Source organism: Suncus etruscus, chromosome 2 (assembly GCF_024139225.1).
Source record: "Suncus etruscus isolate mSunEtr1 chromosome 2, mSunEtr1.pri.cur, whole genome shotgun sequence".
In the NCBI taxonomy this organism is placed as follows: domain Eukaryota; kingdom Metazoa; phylum Chordata; class Mammalia; order Eulipotyphla; family Soricidae; genus Suncus; species Suncus etruscus.
In genome coordinates this window covers 62,172,685-62,192,135 of record NC_064849.1, presented here as the reverse complement: position 1 = coordinate 62,192,135, position 19,451 = coordinate 62,172,685, and the positions used below count along the sequence as shown (strand labels likewise).

At 31.5% G+C, this 19,451-nt stretch overlaps 1 protein-coding gene across 5 annotated transcripts in view; it reads right to left on the bottom strand.

Moving 5' to 3' along the window:
* NOVA1 (NOVA alternative splicing regulator 1) overlaps nt 1-19,451 on the bottom strand; it is a 140,437-nt gene that overhangs the window by 86,047 nt on the left and 34,939 nt on the right. The window contains exon 2 of one of the 5 annotated variants that reach the window (XM_049768411.1): nt 9,818-9,919. The exons of the other annotated variants lie outside the window; for them this stretch is intronic. The gene's annotated coding sequence lies outside the window, so the exon portion shown is untranslated. The remainder of the gene's footprint in view (nt 1-9,817; nt 9,920-19,451) is intronic. 5 annotated transcript variants of the gene reach the window in all.

Genomic DNA, 19,451 nt, shown 5'->3' with positions numbered 1-19,451 from the left:
TGACTTCCCATTATATTACATGTCTTTAAAAAAAAAAACTGAATGTACGAGGAAAACTAGCTAATTACATGGTTTTACTAAAATTATCTTCTCAAAATGACAATGTACACATATTTTAAAAATGAGGTAAGGGGTAAAAAAGCTAAATTCAGTGTGTAGTAAGTTATACTCAGGGCTTACAAACCAGTTTAGATACTAACATACTGGCTTGAAATTTATTTTGCCATAATTAGTATGACGCATATGTTCTTAGTAGATTATTCAGAATCATTTCAGACACTTTTAAGGTGGTTTAGCACTAATAGGAGCATCATAAAACTGGAATAATGTGCAATTAATTTTTAAAATGGCACTGGATTTGTGTTTCAGCTATCCATTCAATGATTCTATGACTTAAGTACAGGAAATCAACTACTTTGCAATTAATTGAGTGAATGTACAATTTACTGAGATTATACTCCTTTGGAGGAATCACCAAAGTAATATGTGGTTCTTCCTTTGAAAAAATAACAATGTAAAACAAAACATAAAACTAGGACAGGTATCTTGGCCAGTGCTAATGAACCAGAATTTTATCAGCAGATATGGAAAGATACCCCCTGATTCAACACATACCTTTTTTTGCTTGGGGGAAGGGTCACCGCAGGCAAGTGCTTGGGTTTAATTCCTGGTGATGCACTCAGGGATCTCTCCTAGAGGAGGCTTAAGGAACATATGAAATGCTGGGGTAGAGCCTGGGTCAGCATCATTCAGGGAAAATACTACCTATGATACTATCACTCCAGATCCTCAACACAAATCTTGAAAACAAAATAATTAGAATTCAGGTATAAAAGGGGGTTATTTTCAAGTAAAAAGAGAGGAGAGGGGAGTGTTATTTAATTCTACACCACCAGATTTATTCTAAGCTAAAGAAGAATGAAGCTGAGAGGCAGAATGAGAATGAAGAACACAAAATTTGGTTTAGTTTTAGAGGTGTTGCATCTGTCCTAATCTGTAGCATCTTAGTAAAATATGGTAAGGGAATTACAGCAAAGCAAAAAAAAAGTTATTATACCAATTTATAATTTATTTATTATTTGTACCTATAGACACATTAGTAAAGTATACTGTAATATCTAGAGCTAAGTATAAATAAATTACTGGAGCTTGATAAATTTTAGAATAGTTTTAATATTTTACTGGACCTAATAAAAGAAGATTTCAAATTAAGATCCTATAAATTATATCTCAGTAGAAAAAGAGAAAGAACCTTTAGGAAAATAATAGTAAATAGTTAAGATAAGTGGGGCCGGAGAGATAGCATGGAGGTAAGGCGTTTGCCTCTCATGCAGGAGGTCATCGGTTCGAATCCCGGTGTCCCATATATGGTCCTCCCGTGCCTGCCAGGAGCAATTTCTGAGCCTGGAGCCAGGAATAACCCCTGAGCACTGCCGGGTGTGACCCAAAAACCACAAAAAAAAAAAAAAATAGTTAAGATAAGTACATTTCAAATGGTAGGTTTTAAAAACCTTTATCTTCAAATATTTATATTTTTATATTGAAAGTTGTGACAATATATGCCAGTGCTTAAAATTCTCCAAGGTTTAGGTTTTCCCTAATAGGTTCATGAACTCTTAGAAAAATACTGTTTTCTTCCACTTCTTTTAAACATAATTTTGTGATACATGTAAAAGAGAAAGATTTGCCTTTATTTGGGTTTTATCCCCAACACTGTGTGATCATCTCCCCATTCTTTTTATGGGGAATGGGTGCAATTGGGTCACATCTATCTGGGCTCAGGGATCACACCTGGCAGTGCTCAGAGAACTATAGGCAGTGCAAGGGATCAAACCAGGGTGGATTGCTTACAAGCCACCTTTGAGCTGTCTCTCCACTTAGCTTATTTGATTTCTTAAATACATCATTATTATAGATTTGTCTGACCAAAAATAGTAAAGGCTATTACTTAATAAATTTCAACAATAACCAATCATTAAACAAATGGCAGAAGTCCAAAGCCACATTGCAAATTTTAAGGCAATTGAATTAATCATTAATAATATATTAAATGTAACTGAAATAACACCTTCTACACAATAAATACAACTTTAATATGATTTTCTGCTATAGAATTAATAGTTTATAATCATTTGATTTCACAACATTTGACCATATTTAGTAATGAAACCTGACAACCTGGAATTTATAAAAGAAAAAAATATCCTGTTAAAATCAAAGATTATAAATTTCTATTTTTTTTCTTTTGGTTTTTGGGCCACACCAGAGACACTCAGGGTTACTCCTGGCTATCAGCTCAGAAATTGCTCCTGGCTTGGGGGAGCCATATAGGATGCCAGGGGATGGAACTGTGGTCCATCCGAGGTTAGCGCATGCAAGGCAAACACCCTATCACTTGCACCACCTATCCAGCCCAAATTTATTTTCTCTTTATTGTCGGCCTGAAACTGATTTAAATACCTAGCCATCTTTATTCACTGACTGAAAAATTTAATCAACTGAAAAAAATTAAGTGAAATTTTTAAATGCAAGAGGAAATAGAAGAAAATCAACTAAATCAAGACTATAACTAGAAAAATTTTTTTCAAAGAACAAGTGGAAACAAAATGAGATACATGAAAAACTATTTCTGTTCTTTCAGATACATTTCAGACCCCAAATAGGGAATAAGAATATATGTATTATATGTATTATTATTATTATTATTAACACAAAAATTGGCTGTCCAAATAACTGATCCCATATAATAATAAGATTCACCAATAAGAAAGTCAGAGTTGTCTCCAAAAATTCTCACAATCTAGTTAGTGAAACAATATTTATAGGTGATACAATTAGTCAGGATACAGAGAAGAGAATTCATTTATTTTAATAGGACAAATAAAGACTTCACCTAGACTGGATGAAGACTGGATAAGAGTTCAGTAGGAGAAAAAAGAAAAGGACATTCCAAACTCACAGAACAGTCCAAGAAAAGACACGGTAATACTTTAAATGTGTGAATTGTCTCATAAATGCCAGTTTTCCAGTAAAGTCTCACTCAGGTGATATAAAAATATGTTAAGGAGGACATTTTCCTTTTTTCTAAGTTTCAGCTAGGAACTCAAAGCTAAGAATTGTTCCAAGTACCAGAATAAAGGTGAGAAATCTTTAATGCAAAGGACATTGGAAAAGGGCCGGGCGGTGGCGCTAAAGGTAAGGTGCCTGCCTTACCTGCGCTAGCCTAGGACGGACCGCGGTTCGATCCCCCGGGGTCCCACATGGTCCCCCAAGCCAGGAGCGACTTCTGAGTGCATAGCCAGGAGTAACCCCTGAGCGTCACCGGGTGTGGCCCAAACCCCCCCACAAAAAAAAAGGACATTGGAAAAATGTCAGCCAGAAACTGTTCAAAGCTATCATTCCCATCAAAAATCAAATGTGGGGCTGAACGATAGTTCATGTGGTAGAATACATGTCTACCTGTGTGAGACCTTTAGTTCGAGCACTGGCACCATTGGGTGTGGTGCTAGTAGTTCCCAAGAGTCATTGTGCCTGAATATTAAATACCATATAGGAAAGTATCACCAGAAAGACTCTCTAATTAAAAAAACGCAAACATATAATGGAAGGTATAAATTATTTAAGGAAGAAATAGAAAAATCCATTCAATTGGTAAAGGTCCTCTACAATGCAGAAAACCTAAGGAATGGCACAAAAATTGAACGTAAGCCAAATATTTATGTAAAGATAAAGGGAGGTATGGAAAAGCTAACCCATCCGAATTTGTAGAGTAAAGTATTCTATATTCCCATGGATATTCCGATGTAGGACCTTAGAAAGGAATTTTAAGTTTACTGTTTTATTTTAGCTCTTTTACTGGGGAGGTGGGTAGGTTTCAGCAATAACCCCCCCGCCCCCCTAAGGAGCTACTCTAGCTCTTTGCTGGGAAAAAACCCTGTATGGTGCCAGGGATCAGCCAGGATTGGGTGCATTAAGGCAAGAGCTTAATCCCTGTAATATATCTCTGGCACCCTTTAAAAGAATTCTACCTTAATAAATTCAAAGGAATGAGCTATTTCCAGAAGAAGATTGGTGGTAAATCAGGTTATAGACTAAGGTCAAAAGAAGACAAAGGAAGCATTAACTATAGCAAGAAATTATACCTCAGTTAATACCACATAGTAGAAATCTTTAACTCCAAAAGCAAGAGAAGGAATATATTTAGATTTTTAGCATTTACCTTTACTATTGTAAAGTTCCTACCCAACACTCAAACTTAGAAAGATTCAAAATAGTTAGCAGTGAGCAGAAATAAAACAGGGACAAACAAGATTAACACAAAGATTTACTAGGTCACATGTTTGTTCCTCTCTCAATTCATAATTTTTGTTTTATTTGGGTTTTGGAGAGAACCACACCTGGACATGTTCAGGGGTTGTTCTCTGCATTGCTTCAGGGACTGTGGTGGTGCCACAAATTGAATTCTTGCTCATGAAAGGGAAAAATAGGTGGCAAATCTATCTTCAAGCTATCTTCTTTGGTACCCTAATAGGTTTATAAGTCAATTTCAAGAGAGGCTGATATGTATGCATGAGAAATTTTACATTGGTTTTGTTGCTTTATATTTGTTTGGTTAGGGGCTGCCATACTGATGAAGCTCAAAAGGTACTCCCAGCTATGTGGTCAGAGGACAATCAGAACTTCTGCATGCAGAGAAAAAATGCACTCTAGACCTTTGAATTACATCCCCCAAATCCACGTAATTTTAATTTCTTGGTCAGCTTTATTTTTTTTTGTAGCCTAAAAATTAAGTTGATTTTTTGTGATAAAAAAACAAAATAACAAGAGAAATTGGAATAACTGAGCTATATCATAAGCAGCATTTATCAAAAAGCAAAATTTAATACAATCAAAGTGGTATTTCAGGTACCAGAGCTAGATAGTATAGTGAGTAAAGTGCTTGCCTTGCATGTGGCCAAGCTGTGTTCACTAGGAGTGATCCCTAAGAACATATGGATATGGACCCAGAAAACAAAACAGAAACAAAACAAACAACAATAAAACATCATGGGACTTCAGATACAGAACTAGGAAAGAATAAAATAAATAGAATAAAATCTCTTTTGCTTTTGATTTTCGGGCTACACCTGGCAGTGTTGAGGGATTTACTCCTGGATCTATGTTCAGTGTTCATTTCTGAATGGGCTCAAGGGACAGTATGGGATGCCAGAGATCAAACCCAGGTGGGCTATGTGCAAGGCAAACATTCTATCCACTGTATTATGACCCTGGCCCCAAACACAAAAAATGCTTTTCTTGAACTATAGTAAGTCTACTTTAAAACAAATCATTCAATAGTAGTAAATATTGAGCAAAGTAATCTAATTATATAACCAAAACTATGATTTTATTGCTGCAGTTTGAAATCCATTAATATACCTATATAAAATAATAATGTTATTTTTAAGAATTATTAGTCTGTTTGATAAACAAATTTTAGGGGCAATTTATTATATACGATCACTCATTTTCTAAAATGCAAAAATTTTGTTAAGTTCTAGAGTGAAAAATATTAAAACAAAATTCATTCTCAATGGTTATATAGAAGAAACAGCAAATGTAAGGCAGTTACAGGGTGCCAAAGCGATAGTATGGTAGATTAGGTGTTTGGTTTACAAACACAGCCAACCTGGTTCAATGCCCGGCATCACATATAATCCCTTAAATCTGCCAGGAGTGATTCCTGAGACCTGAGTAAGACTAGAGCACTGCCAATTGTGGACCCAAAACAAAAACAAAGAAATAAAGAGGCAATTACAGCACATGTGATAACTGTTAAAATAGAAATAAGCAATGTGTTTAGGAACATATACGGTGTTATTAAAAAAAAAAAAAAAGCTTAAAGAATTAAGAAATATCTTAGCTAAAAATAGAGCTGAGGAAGCCAGATTAGGCTGAGTTATAAAGATGATAGTCAAAGAATACAGTAAAGGAGTGTGTAAGTGGTATCAGAGAATGTTGCAGGAAAGGACCAAATATAGCAAGACATACATTGGGAGCTACAAGGAGTTCACTATAAAAACGTGCACAGCTTGCAATGAAAGAAATGATATTGAGTGTATAAAGGAGTAAGGTAAATGCCAAGAAAAAGAATTTAGATTTTTATCATGGAAACAATAGGAACATGGAAAATTTTTAGTAGCACTCACTTTTTATATACTATGTTTCCAGAGTATCTTAAGCATTCTTTCACCTATGATTTATTAGGTTTTCCTCACAACAACCCTGTGAGGTAGGTGTAGTAAATCCCAATTAACAGATTAAAAAAAAAAAAACCTTTAAAGTTGTTAACAAATTTACACTTGAATAGCTACAAAGTGGAAGAGAGGATCCAGACAATGCTTAAGAAACAGAAATCCAGACACTGCTTAACAGAAAGAGACACATGGACACACACACACACACACACACACACACACACACACACACACACGTACACACATTCACTTGAGAAAAAATTCAGGATAAGTATTAGTTCAGCATAAAGACAAAAAATACATGGCATAAAGTTTTTTTGTGTAAACATTCACCTACATTTTTTAACTAATTGAATTTATATTAAAATTAGAGAATATATAAAATTCGCAACTATATAAGTAAAAAAAAGCCAAGATCAAGATAAGCATTTGAACATGTTACCTCCATGTCTCCATATCACTGACTAAAATTACTGGGGGGGAAAAACCTTTTAACACTGATTTCCAAAATATTTAAATTCAAACTGTGCATAACATCCTATGAATATAAATTATCTTTTGTATGATAAAAACTGAATACTAAGGCTTTATTATACAAGGCAATTCAGATATAAATTATTATAAGACCTAAAGTTAAATTGCAAAAATCATCTTCTGACTATCTGCATTTGAAGGTACCAAGTCTTCCAACATCTCAAGAATTTATTCAGAAAAAACTTGATAAAACTGATGATTATACAAACTATTAGCACTAAATATAAAAATATGTATCTAAAAATCTGAGTATGCATTTTATAAAACTAAAAAAAATGAAAAATCTAAAAACTAATATTCCAAGCTTTTACTACTTAATGTTAATTAAAATAAAATCCAGAAAGTATGGGTTTTCCTTATTTATTCTTTTTTTCACCAACTGTACTATTTATTCAGCTGATCCTAGTATTAAAAACAAAATGTTTTTTGTATGGGGTGGAAGGGAACTTTGGGGTTTCCCAACCAACCAGTGCTCAGCGGGCCCAAGTTCCTACACAACAATTCTCAGTCAACCAGGCTAGAGGTTCAATGAGAGTCTGAGGATATGATGCTACTCAGTCTTGGGGTTTGAGACCTTATTCAGGGTTCCAACAACAATGCTTGGGGCTTTAAGGCCACACTTGGAGGTGCTGCGCGCAGAGGTGGGAGTCTCCAGATCTGTACCTGGAGATGTTCAGGGGATCAAAAGAAGCTGAGATTGAACCAAGATCAGCCATGTGCAAGTCATGTGCATTTAACTCCAATACTACTTCTTGGCCATAATTATATTACTATGTGAAAGGCTCTTGATGGGAGTATTTATTTCTGAATTCTAAAAAATTTTATTGTCTATAAATGAAATAGTCTAACTACAAATACTTCTTCAATAAAATAAAGAATTCTCCCTTGGAGGACGGGATCAAATATTTAGCATTTCTAAGAAACTATAAAAAAAAAGCAATTCTAACTAATACTGAAAATACAAAATTTAACCAGAATAGCCACATTATTTTTATTGATTACATAAATAGTACAAGTTCATAGAATTCAAATAATGTAGAAGCATATTCAATAATAAACTAAACACTTCCTAATTTTCCTTTTCAAATTTAAAATTAAATTGAATAAGTTTTTGAATTGATATCACCAACAAAAGGTCTATTATATAGCAATTAAATTTTTTAATAATTTAAATATACTCATATGCACAACAGTTGAAAGTTTGTACCATTTGACCAAAATATTACTACCAAAAACCACTGTTCCAAATATTATTCAGTCAATAAGATAAATGAAAGTAAGCAATACTTACAATTACATTGTTTGTAGAAAATGCAAAAGACCAAAGACAGCAATTCAAATATTTTGTATACTAAAAAATACCCTCTTGCAAAAAGATACATCAGTATATAATTTATAAACTACATTTTTGAGATTAATATTGCCTTTTTTATTATTTGGAATATTGAGTGAAGTATTAAGTCTATGCAAGTAAGGAGAAAAATCTCATTAAAACATGAGGTTTTTAGTAATGTTTAAGTTAAATCCATTCTAATATAAATAAAGCCTAGTTGGTATTTTTTTTCCTAATTTATCTGATGCATCTCTGATGGGCTGGCTGTTAAGAATTTGTATTTAAGTCATGGGACCTCAATCACAATTGTAAGAAAAAAATTAATATATTTATTATCTCTCCATTTTTTTTCAAAACTGTGGGTAGCCAACCATACTACCAAATCAGTGATAGCTATACATCTTTGTAGGAAATATGATCTCCTCCTCTTTTGACTTTAAAATACCATCACTCAGCATTTACTTCAACTCAAATAATATTCTAGCTATAACAAAATCATTTGTGACAAATTATTTTTGTTACATAATAGAAGGAACAATTTTAAATACATAGTAACTGTACCCAAATTAAACAGATAAAAACTTAAAAGAATTTCTGGAAAATAATTTCTTCACCTCATCCACCTCATTTACAAGTAATCTGACCCAGAGATCTCTTATCTGCTTTGACCGAAAAAAATCAACAGACACTGAGATTTATACATTCAAAATATGACATAACTTCAAACTATTTAAAACTAAATGACACTGTATTTCATGTATTAAGAACTTGAAGACTGGAGCCCTTCTTTTTTGAGCTAGAAATGTATATAGACATACAAAATTTTAACAATCAAATAACTAAAACTACTGGCTAAAGCTAAATAATAGAACAGCAATTCACATATTTTTAAAAATAGATACTCAGTAGTTCCTAATGTGGTTTTTCTATACTATGAAGGACAAATGTGCCAATTACTACAGGTTATCGATCCTGCAAAATTACATCACAAAAGGAAAAAAAATCATTAAATGGGGAAATTAAAATACATTAAGTAGCTCAAATCACTCATCCATACCTTTGTTTTAACATAGAAAAAAATTTAAACTTACTGTTTCTAAAAGAAAGAAACAAAACTGAGTTAATAATAAACTAGTCAAAAAACTTTCCACCCAAAGAATAAAAGTTTGTTTACTTTGGGGCCACACTAGGTGGTTACACAGGGCTTACTCCTGGTCCTGTGCTCAGTGAACACTACTGGACATGCTCGGGGATCATATGAATTGCCAGGAAATAGAACTGAGACTGGCCACATGCAAGGCAAGAAGAGTAAAAGTATTCAGATTAACTTACAGAACACTGTAGGCAGAGAAAATTAAGATGAATTATATGCCAATTATCTAATAACACTGATCTAAGATTTTACAGAATACTAGCTTATTTATTTGAAAACATTTCAAAATAAATGTACTCATTTCTCATTCAAAATGAAAGATTTATATAAGCTTTTGTTTCATTTGCTCTTAGAATGAAGTAATTTCCAAGGAGCCTATTCATTTGCTAGTTATTTGATGCAATACAAATCACAAATTAGATGACTTTAAAATAAAATTTAGAGTGAGGGAGAGCAACTCTAAGCTTAACTAACCTCAATACATTTTAAAAAGATGCTTCCCAGTTAAGTTATTTTCTTTACTGGATTTTCCAGTGTAGGGCAGGTACACAAGAAACTTACAGTCTATGTAGTACTCCTAGTCAGTTTCACTCTGCAGATGGCACAGTGGAGAAATACCTTCTGTACAGGGCCATGTACAATTTCTTCTGCAGCTGTCAGCACCTAGGGGAAAGCGCGCTGTTAAACAGTTGCTGCGTTCCACCTCAGAAGTGGCTGCATTTCGGTGGTGGGTGAAGTGAATCCTGTACATATATACAGGGATGAAAAGTACTATAGAAAGTGAAAATATTTCACAACAAACGTGGCTCAGTAAACTGTGCCACAGTAAAATACAATACATCATTCAGTCACAGGATCCCTGCACAGATAGGCTATCATTTATTTTAAAACTTGATGTGAATGATTGAAGAGTAAAGATACATTCAATTCACAGTATAACTATAAAGCAATGTTCAAACATTATGTGAAAAAATAAATCTAAGTATTATATTAAATCCAAGGTTAATAACATTATTCTTTACCTAAATTTAGGCAAATGTACAGCAACAGTCTTCACTGGATTCAGTTAAATTAATGATTTTGTTTTAGATGACAGTTCAAGGAAGGAGGGAACAAGGTAAGTTTCAGATCAAAATTTAAATGTAAATCACATAAAGATATCTAAAAAATACAAGAAAAATAACTGTGGAATATTAAAGTACTTTATATTTAAGAGAACAATTTAAGTATGTAATTAGTCCTCTAAAATTACAGACTTAAATTATTTTTCACATAAATCATTTATAAGTGATCTCATATAAAATGAAACCTCTAATCACAATGAGTTAGAATCTAATAGAGTCTCCATCCTTAGCCATATAAATGAATTAAGTAGAAGTTAACTTTAATTCACCACTGCAAAAGTTTACTAAATCCAACTGTACCTCTTATGGAAATAGAAAATCAAAGCCTAAATTATTTTAAAGAAATACTAATGAGTTACTAAGTTAAAAATTACTACCTTTCTAATATTCTATGTCTAGAGAATTACTTCATTTATACTGAAGAGTACCTGTTAATGTTTTCAAAATATTCACATTTAGTTTCCTGTGATCGAAGGTGCTTTCTGGTAAAGTCTATCAAACTGACTATGAAAAGTATTCATTCAGCAATTCTTTTTGAGTATCACAACAAAATTTACTTATAATCGCATATGTTCAGTGAAGACAGAGATAACAATTTCCATTCAGCATTCTGAACTTTCTTCTAGGTAAGGCATTATGTAAGTAGCTTCCTTTAATTACAGGAGGTGATAGGAGATGAAAATGAAAATATAAAGGAGTTTCACCTTCCATGTTGGATCCATGTGTAAGATTTTAAAAATTTAGATATTTTGTAAAATTGCAGATTGAAACAAATATAAATGCTTCAAAGATACCATAAGTATTTCTTTAATTCTCAAATGCATTGTGACTTTCCCTAAAATATTTAAGGACATACTGATGAATGATATGAACAAATTCAACCAAAGAAGTAGCAGAAATCCTCTAAACAAAGTTTCTAACTATGAGCATCAATTTATCTTAATATAAAATGAATAACAGAAGCATGACAGAAGCATGTTTTAATGACTAAAATAATTTTATAAGCATATAATGCAATATTCGATCTATAATCAAAAACAGTAATAATTGAGAAGCATGCCAAACAACTAAAACATGTAGTGTTGTATCGTTTTTACTGTGATTTGTAACATCATTCTTCACTATTTATTTAACAGTTTTATTCTACTTTTAGCTTTCTCTTCTAAAAGAGACCACTATCACAAAATACATTTCTGAAAAACTCTTTTTTTTTGCGGTGCTGGTAGACTAAACCCAGATTAGTTTTCTAAAAGGCCAGGGTTCTACTAAGTACACTCTCCACCCTTGCTTTGTGTAATTTACAGAGAAAAATTCTACTTAGGATTTTTGGAACATTGCTATATATTCCTGGATTCCATATTTCTTAAAAGTCACATATGATACTGCACTAACTTGGAACAGATTTATAAATAGAAAGCACTTAATTTTATTGTTGCTATAAAATAATTTCTTTTTGTTTACTTTCTTCAATCATTCACATAAAGACATGAACAGAAGAATATCAAACTTTGTATTCTGTCAAAGAATCACATTTCTTCAAAGGCTGTATATGTAAGATTGTTATTTTTCTAAATCATTTTCCTTACTATTTTATTTAAATTTTCTAAAGGCAAAAGATGATTAACCATTCATATATACATAAACCTTAAAAGAAAGTATATTTGAACATGTAGATTACCTTTACCTTTGGAATGAATTGAAAGTATTTACTTAAGGTGCTCTTTCTGGATTGATTAACTTTTAAAATACTCAATACAAAGTATCAAACTCTTAACATGAGTTAAAAAATACTCAGTGGAAAATGGTTATGTTAATATGTATGAAATACTAAGCTAAACAGCAAGTATATATTCACAGTTTACAATTGCTTAGTATAAATTCTAATTATTTCAAACATAAAAAACTTTCTGGTGCCTTCTCATGACTATAGCTAAAATGTTATGCATTTATGCACTAACAAAATTTATACTAGGAAGAATATAGGGACCATGTTGTAAGTAAAGGCATAAAAGTTAGAAAGAAGTGTACTAAACTTTTAAAGTACTGTGGAAACAAGCTTTTGAGCGAAGATAATCAAGAAGAGGACAACAGGCATAGATGTAAGTATGCTAAGGAATTCTGACTATTTTATTTCAAAGAATAAGTTTGTTTTATATACAGTTAAAAGAAGTCATCTTAGCAAGAGAATGCAAGATAAACTCGGAGGTTTGGATAGTTTAACTGTGACAACAATGAAAAGATGGTTAGAAAAATATATAAAACTAATTTAGGGCCAGAGAGATAGTACAATGGTAGGGCTCTTGCCATGAATGCTTTAGATTGGTGTTTGATCCCTGGCATCACCTATGACCCCCTACACCCCATCATGCATGATCCTTAAATGTAGAGCCAGATCTATATCTTGAGTATAGCAAAGTGTGGTCCAAAAAATACCTACTAAAAAAGATTAAAATCTATTAAAAACAAGCTTTATGTTCAGTGTATTTACTATTATGTAAAACACTTTTGAAAGTGAACAATTATGGATGAATCAAAGTTTTTCCTAAAATATGAGGATCGAATATAGCATTTACTAATTAAGGTGACTATCAAATAAATCAGGCTCAATTTTAGGTATATGGAAAATGTTGGAACAAAAAAATCAGTAATGTGCCATCTTGAAGGGTATATGCTAATGAAAGATAAAATATACTATTCAATGTAAATGCATAAATATATCTCACACATGAACCTAAAATTGAAAGCATGTTATGGGGACAGAGTGACAAATGGGGACATTCTAAACTTTAACAGCATTCTAAAAAATAAAAGAAAGCAGCATTATTTGGATAAATAATGAAATGGCTTGTGCTCAAAAACTATTTGGGATAAGAGTATACTAAATATAGAGCAGTGAGGGCAAAGCTTTGAGAAATAAGTGGTAAAAGTTTTAATCTATGATTAGGATATGTGAAATATTACAGACCACAAAATGGTTATATTTTATTAAACTGTTAGAAAAAAAATCCCGTAGGTATCCTGATTGAGGAAATTACATAACCTGGTGAAACTTTTGAAAGGATCATTCCATCTACTATGGTCAAATGTAGGGTAGTCATCAAGAATGGAAACATCATTCAAGACTATTGAAAAATTTATTTACAGAATATCAAGTTAGAGCTTATTGACTGCACAAGATTGACAAGTAGAAACCAAGAATAAGTTCCAAGAATCCTTAATCAACTATTTTGAGATGACTGCGCAAGTAAAAGGCCACTACAGAAATGAAATTAATACCTTTACGTTCCACAATTCCTCCTCATACCTAATTATCTTGAGGGAGTCACTCTACAGTCTGCTTTACTATTGCCGTGAGTTCAAATCAAGCAAAATTGAGTGAAAAGATTAACAAGAAGGAAGGCCAGCATGTCATCTCACTGATCCCTGCTTATATTAATCTTGCATACCATTTCACATCATTCCTTTTCCAGTGATTACTTGAAGAGAGGAAAAAGGTCCTGGGAATTGGATAGTGGGGCAAAGTATTGTTAGAACTCTTGTTACTATTAGTAATAGCAAAAATGTATCATGGCTTTATAAATAACTAAACTTGAATTTCCAAGCAAAGGACGGTCTATAGGTATACTGGAGGTAAGAATTAAGAAGGAAGAGTACACAGACAAGCCAGAATATGATGGCATTCGAGTCCTAAATACATCATCCTTCCTCCTAAATATACAAATTCCAGAACTAGCTCCTCTCTTTTACTCCTTAATAGATAAGAGGTCTACTTAATGTTAGGCAGAGGAATGATAGGCAAGAGCAAAAGGGAACAAAGGTACCAATTAAAAGTAGAGAGGATTCCAATCTCTCTCCTCTAACATCAGCCCCCGAAAGAGAAACAGAATTACAAATGAAAGATTACTCTCTACAAGCACTGGAATGAGTGGAATGAGCAAGTAGAGTCAATGCTCTGATCTTCTAGAAGAGCCACCATCTACAAGTGTCACTAAGCAGATGGAGGGAAGTGAACATTTTAAGTGGGCTAAGGGGTTAACAACAAACTAATCAGATTAAAATGATTATCTGAAGTAGTCATGTAGTTATGACACCTTCTTGAAATTAGAAAAAGAAGCAGCAAAAATCAGGATTTGATCATCATAAACAGGTAACATTAAAGAAAAAACAAACAATTCCATATTTGCACTCCCAGTTTATTTTCCATCTCAGTTCAGAGTCTAACAAAATAGTGCCAATGTTACAGTAATGACTTTCATCTCAAGTTATTATCTAGTAATTATATAACTAATGTATTTTATAAAATAATGTTCTTCCTCATATAAACAGTATTAAATGTTTTAAGTCCTTCTTAGTAATTCTAGGTCTAATTACAAATACTAACAAATATAAGTATTTTAAACATTTGTAGAGAGCACCAAGTTGTATTGTAGTTAAGAAGTAAACACTCCTTGATAAAACATTATATAGAGAAACTTGCATGGAAAACAGATTTATAATTTTAAGTGAAAAGTTGTAAGATTCATATAATTGTAATCTAAGAAATCATTTTGGAGGATGATCTACTTAGATTAATTCCTTAATTCATCATTAGTACCTTTTCCTAAACTTAATTAGAAATTTAATATTTTAATTTATATTTAATGGATCTTGCATTAAAAAACCATGCATATTTTTAAAATAAAGTATCAAGCTCCAGCACTTACTATGAGCACGGAGTAGAAAGAACTCTGAGCAAAGAAAGTACCCAGAGCAACAAAAGGGATAGTATAAAATCCAAAAATTACTTAAAGCATCAGTGCGGTACAGTTTTTCCTTAATATCTTGGTACACTCAGAGAGAATACAGAATCACAAACACAATAAATAAAACTTTATATACTGTTTCCATTCATTTCACACTAAATGTTACATATATACATAGTATATATTTTATCTCTTAGTACTTTTCTGAGATACAACATAATGAAGAGAGAACCAAAACTTGAAAACAAAGTTCTACAAAAAAAGCAAAGATTTCATAGAATGGAAGCTAACAAAAAGAAAGAGAGGTGATGGTATTTATGTGAGTAGGTAGATCAAAGGACTATGGTTAGAGTAGTTAGAACACATAGGTAAAAAAGGGGTGAAATTATATCCCTAAAAGATCATATGGTCTAATAAACTAATGTTACAACAATAAACAAAAATTTAAAAACTAAGTTTAAACAGACATACATACATTTTTCCTACTCTGTGATATGATGTACAGATGAGTAGCAGCCATAAGAAAGTTAAAAAGTGTAATAACTATTATGTAAGCTTATGACATCCAAATGTTAATCCATTATTAGTACATACTGTTAGTCAGACATTCAACAAAAAACTGACAAAAAAAACAAGAAGACTGGCATTAACTTACAACTTATTATAAACCTAAAATAATCAAGACTATGTTGCATGGGAAAAATAATAAACAAAATTGATGAGTGGAATATAATAAAAATTTCAGAAATTAAACATATTTTCTCCTTTTGAGAAATGAGCACCAAATTCAATAAGTAGTTTTCAATAAGTCATTTTTGAATGAACTGAATTGTTACATACAAAAAAAATGAACCTAGACAGAGACATAAGCCTGTCATAAAAATTTAATCAAAATGGATCAGAGATAAAGCTATGTAAAGTTCCTATAAAAGAAAATCTGAGCACCTTGAAATTGATGACATTTAGATATAATTCCAAATTAAAAATCATATCTGAAAATTAATCTACTAAACTTTTTATTTCTCTTTAATCTACTAAACTTTATTAAAACATATTTTAAAACTTATCAGAAGATGACAAGTTGTAAAAATAATAAAAAGCAAGCCAAAGTGGGAAGAAAATATTTGCAACATATATCTGATAAAGAAGTATACTATCTATACTTTGTATTATCATTCAATCTAACTTAAAAATCAGAAAATATCTGAACACTTTATCAAAAATACAAAGTAAATATAAGTAAATGAAAAGATGACAAATATAATTAACTATAGTTTGTTAGAGTTGTCATAATAAATTACAACAAATAGTTGTTCTAAACAACAGAAATGAATTCATATGATTTTGGAGGCTAGGAATCCAAAATCAATTGCTGAAATATTCGGGTCCTGCTGAAGGTATGAGAAAAGGATCAATTCCATTTGTCAATCCTTGCCATACAAATTGGTCTTCATGTTTCCATGACATTCTCCCTATATGCATTTATTTATATTCAATTTTTCCTTTTTATAATAACATGAATCATATATGATATGATATATGCATAATATATGTATATGTGTGTATGAATATATAAATAATCTCATGTAACTTAGTTAACTCAACCCTATCTCCAATTAAAGTAACATTAAGTGATATAGGTATGAGGACTATGATATATAAATATAAGAACATATCATTCAACTCATTACAGTATGTCATCAGGATACTAAAATTAAAACAAAATCAAATTACAACTGTATTAGAAAAGCTAAAATCCAAACTGCTAACTATACAACAAAGCACCAACCATTCAAATTTTCTTTAAGTGGGAATATAGACAATAGGAATAGAAATTTGGCAATTTTATTCTAAAGTAAATGTAACCTTATCAAATGAAAAAGCAGTCATATTTCCCTGTATTAACTCAAATGAAGTGAAATATCACGTCTGCACTTGCCACAAACACAAAATGACTTATAGCAAATTTATTTTTAATGCCAAAATTGGAAGTAGCCAAGAAATCACAACTGATATTATCAGTATAACTGCATTTAAAATAAATGAAATGAGCTATCAGAACAAGATTAAAGATTTTAAAATGATTTATACAAATAAAATTTAATTGTATATAAAATTAAAAATCCATCTGAAAGGCCTGCTGTGTGAAATCATTAAGGTTCCAAGTATTAGACATTGTGAAAAAGGCAAAACTATTGAGAAAGTAAAAATATAAGTGAGTGCTAGAGACATGGTATAGAAAAAGGGGTTAAATAGGAAAATAGAGGTTATTTCAGGAAGTAAAATTGCTCTATATAATACTATAATAACTAATACCTATGACTATATACCTATAAAAGCTCAAAGAATGAAATCAAAGTTGAGCTAATAAATTTAATAAATACTTTAAATTTAAGTTTAAATATAAGTTCAAAATAACAAAACACATTTAACTTTTTTTTTTTATTGGTGGGGGGAGGCACTCCTGGTGATGCTCAGAGTTACTCCTGGCTATGTGCTCAGAAATCGCTCCTGGCTAGGAGGACCATATGGGACGCCAGGAGATCGAACCGTGGTCTGTCCTGGGTCAACCGTGTGCAAGGCAAAGGCCCTACTGCTGCACCATCGCTCCGGCTCTATTAATTAGATACAATTATAACAACTGTATCCACTAATATAAAAGACTAATAGAAAAAACTGTGCTGGAAAGTAGAGTAAATAAGGATATATAACTATTAGCTAAACTTCTTTTTGAGTTCATTTTATCAGCTTAAAATTGTTCTAAAATCAACTTTCTTAATTTTTTAATTTTATCCTGTTAATATGAGGAAGAAAAATATTTACGGTTAATTACATGGAAATAAACAGAGATAAGTCCCCCAAATTCAATGCAAGAGTATTTTATATACTTTATTTGATCAAGTCATTAGAAAACTGAAAAAACATGTTTTATCTGATTTTTTAAAATATTGTTGCCGGAATACAACACAGGTAGAGAAATAATGATAGTATTGTTACAATGGTTGACAGCAAATGAGTTTTTAAAATCAAAACGTTTTTTTCATTGACATTCTTTGGTAAAACGATTTTGGTAAAGCAATTTGTTGTTAGTCTTACCAAAAAAACAACAAAAACCATTTTCATACAGCTATCCAAGATTGCTTTCACCACAAACAAGGATAAAGACAATTCATGCTGTAAAACTTAAAAGTACAATCCATATGCAGATGATGTATAAGTCAGAAACAAGGTTTAAACAGGCCAATATATTTCTTTAGGTATAAATTGTGCTATTTTAATTTGAAACCCAGATAATGCCATGAATACAATAATAACAAGAATTTGAGGTCATATATATTTTTCTATTTATAGATGACTTTAATATTCTAAACTGTCCTTGACTACTTGATATTAGGTAATAATATTGCCTCTGAATTAGGTAATATTAGGTAATAATATTGCCTCAGCAAAATGAATACAAAACTTTGAGAAAATAACTAAAGGATTTAACTTTTTTTCTCCCAGCCTATACATTAATACCTTACTTGAATGCAAAAAAAAAAAAAAAAACTTTGTAGAACAAGAGACTTTTAATTCAATTATGAGATGGAGCATTATTTTATTATTATTCTAATATTCATAAGAAATTGATGCTAAATATATTGTTTCTCAGCCATTCAGGACATTCTAAAAGGGTCACAGGTGAAGACAGTTTAAATAGGAACCACAACACAAAACCAGAAGACAACCAGTACAACAGTAACAGAGACAGGAAGGAAGCAAGATTGGAAAAAGGACACAGTTGGAAAAAGATTGAGATACACTGCCCTAATGCATCTTCCCTAAAAGGAAAAAGGAAGTAAACATGCACATATTATTTTTAGAAAAATACAATATATCCTGATGTAATATAAATTAGACTGAAGAAGTTTTGATTTTAAACTGAACAATTTATATTTTATCCTTAAAGATTCAACTCATTACTGCAACTCTGATGAGAATAATGAATCCTCATTTATAAGTGTAACATAAAATATTATAAATCTGTATTTCAGACTACCAATTGCTGTTGAGATTTCCACATCAAAATAACACAAGATATGTCCTATGCCAAAGTTATGCATGATTCATATATGTGAATATACAAATACAATTTTGTATACTGACATAAACACGTGTAAATGCATGTTTCATGCATATACATGTACACATACTTCTGTATGCAACACACATATACATACAACATACATACACAACTTGAGCTTATCACATCATTGCTTTAGCAACTATCCTCACAGGATAATTAAATGACCTTAATAAGGAAGAACTTGTTAAGGACGAACTAATTTA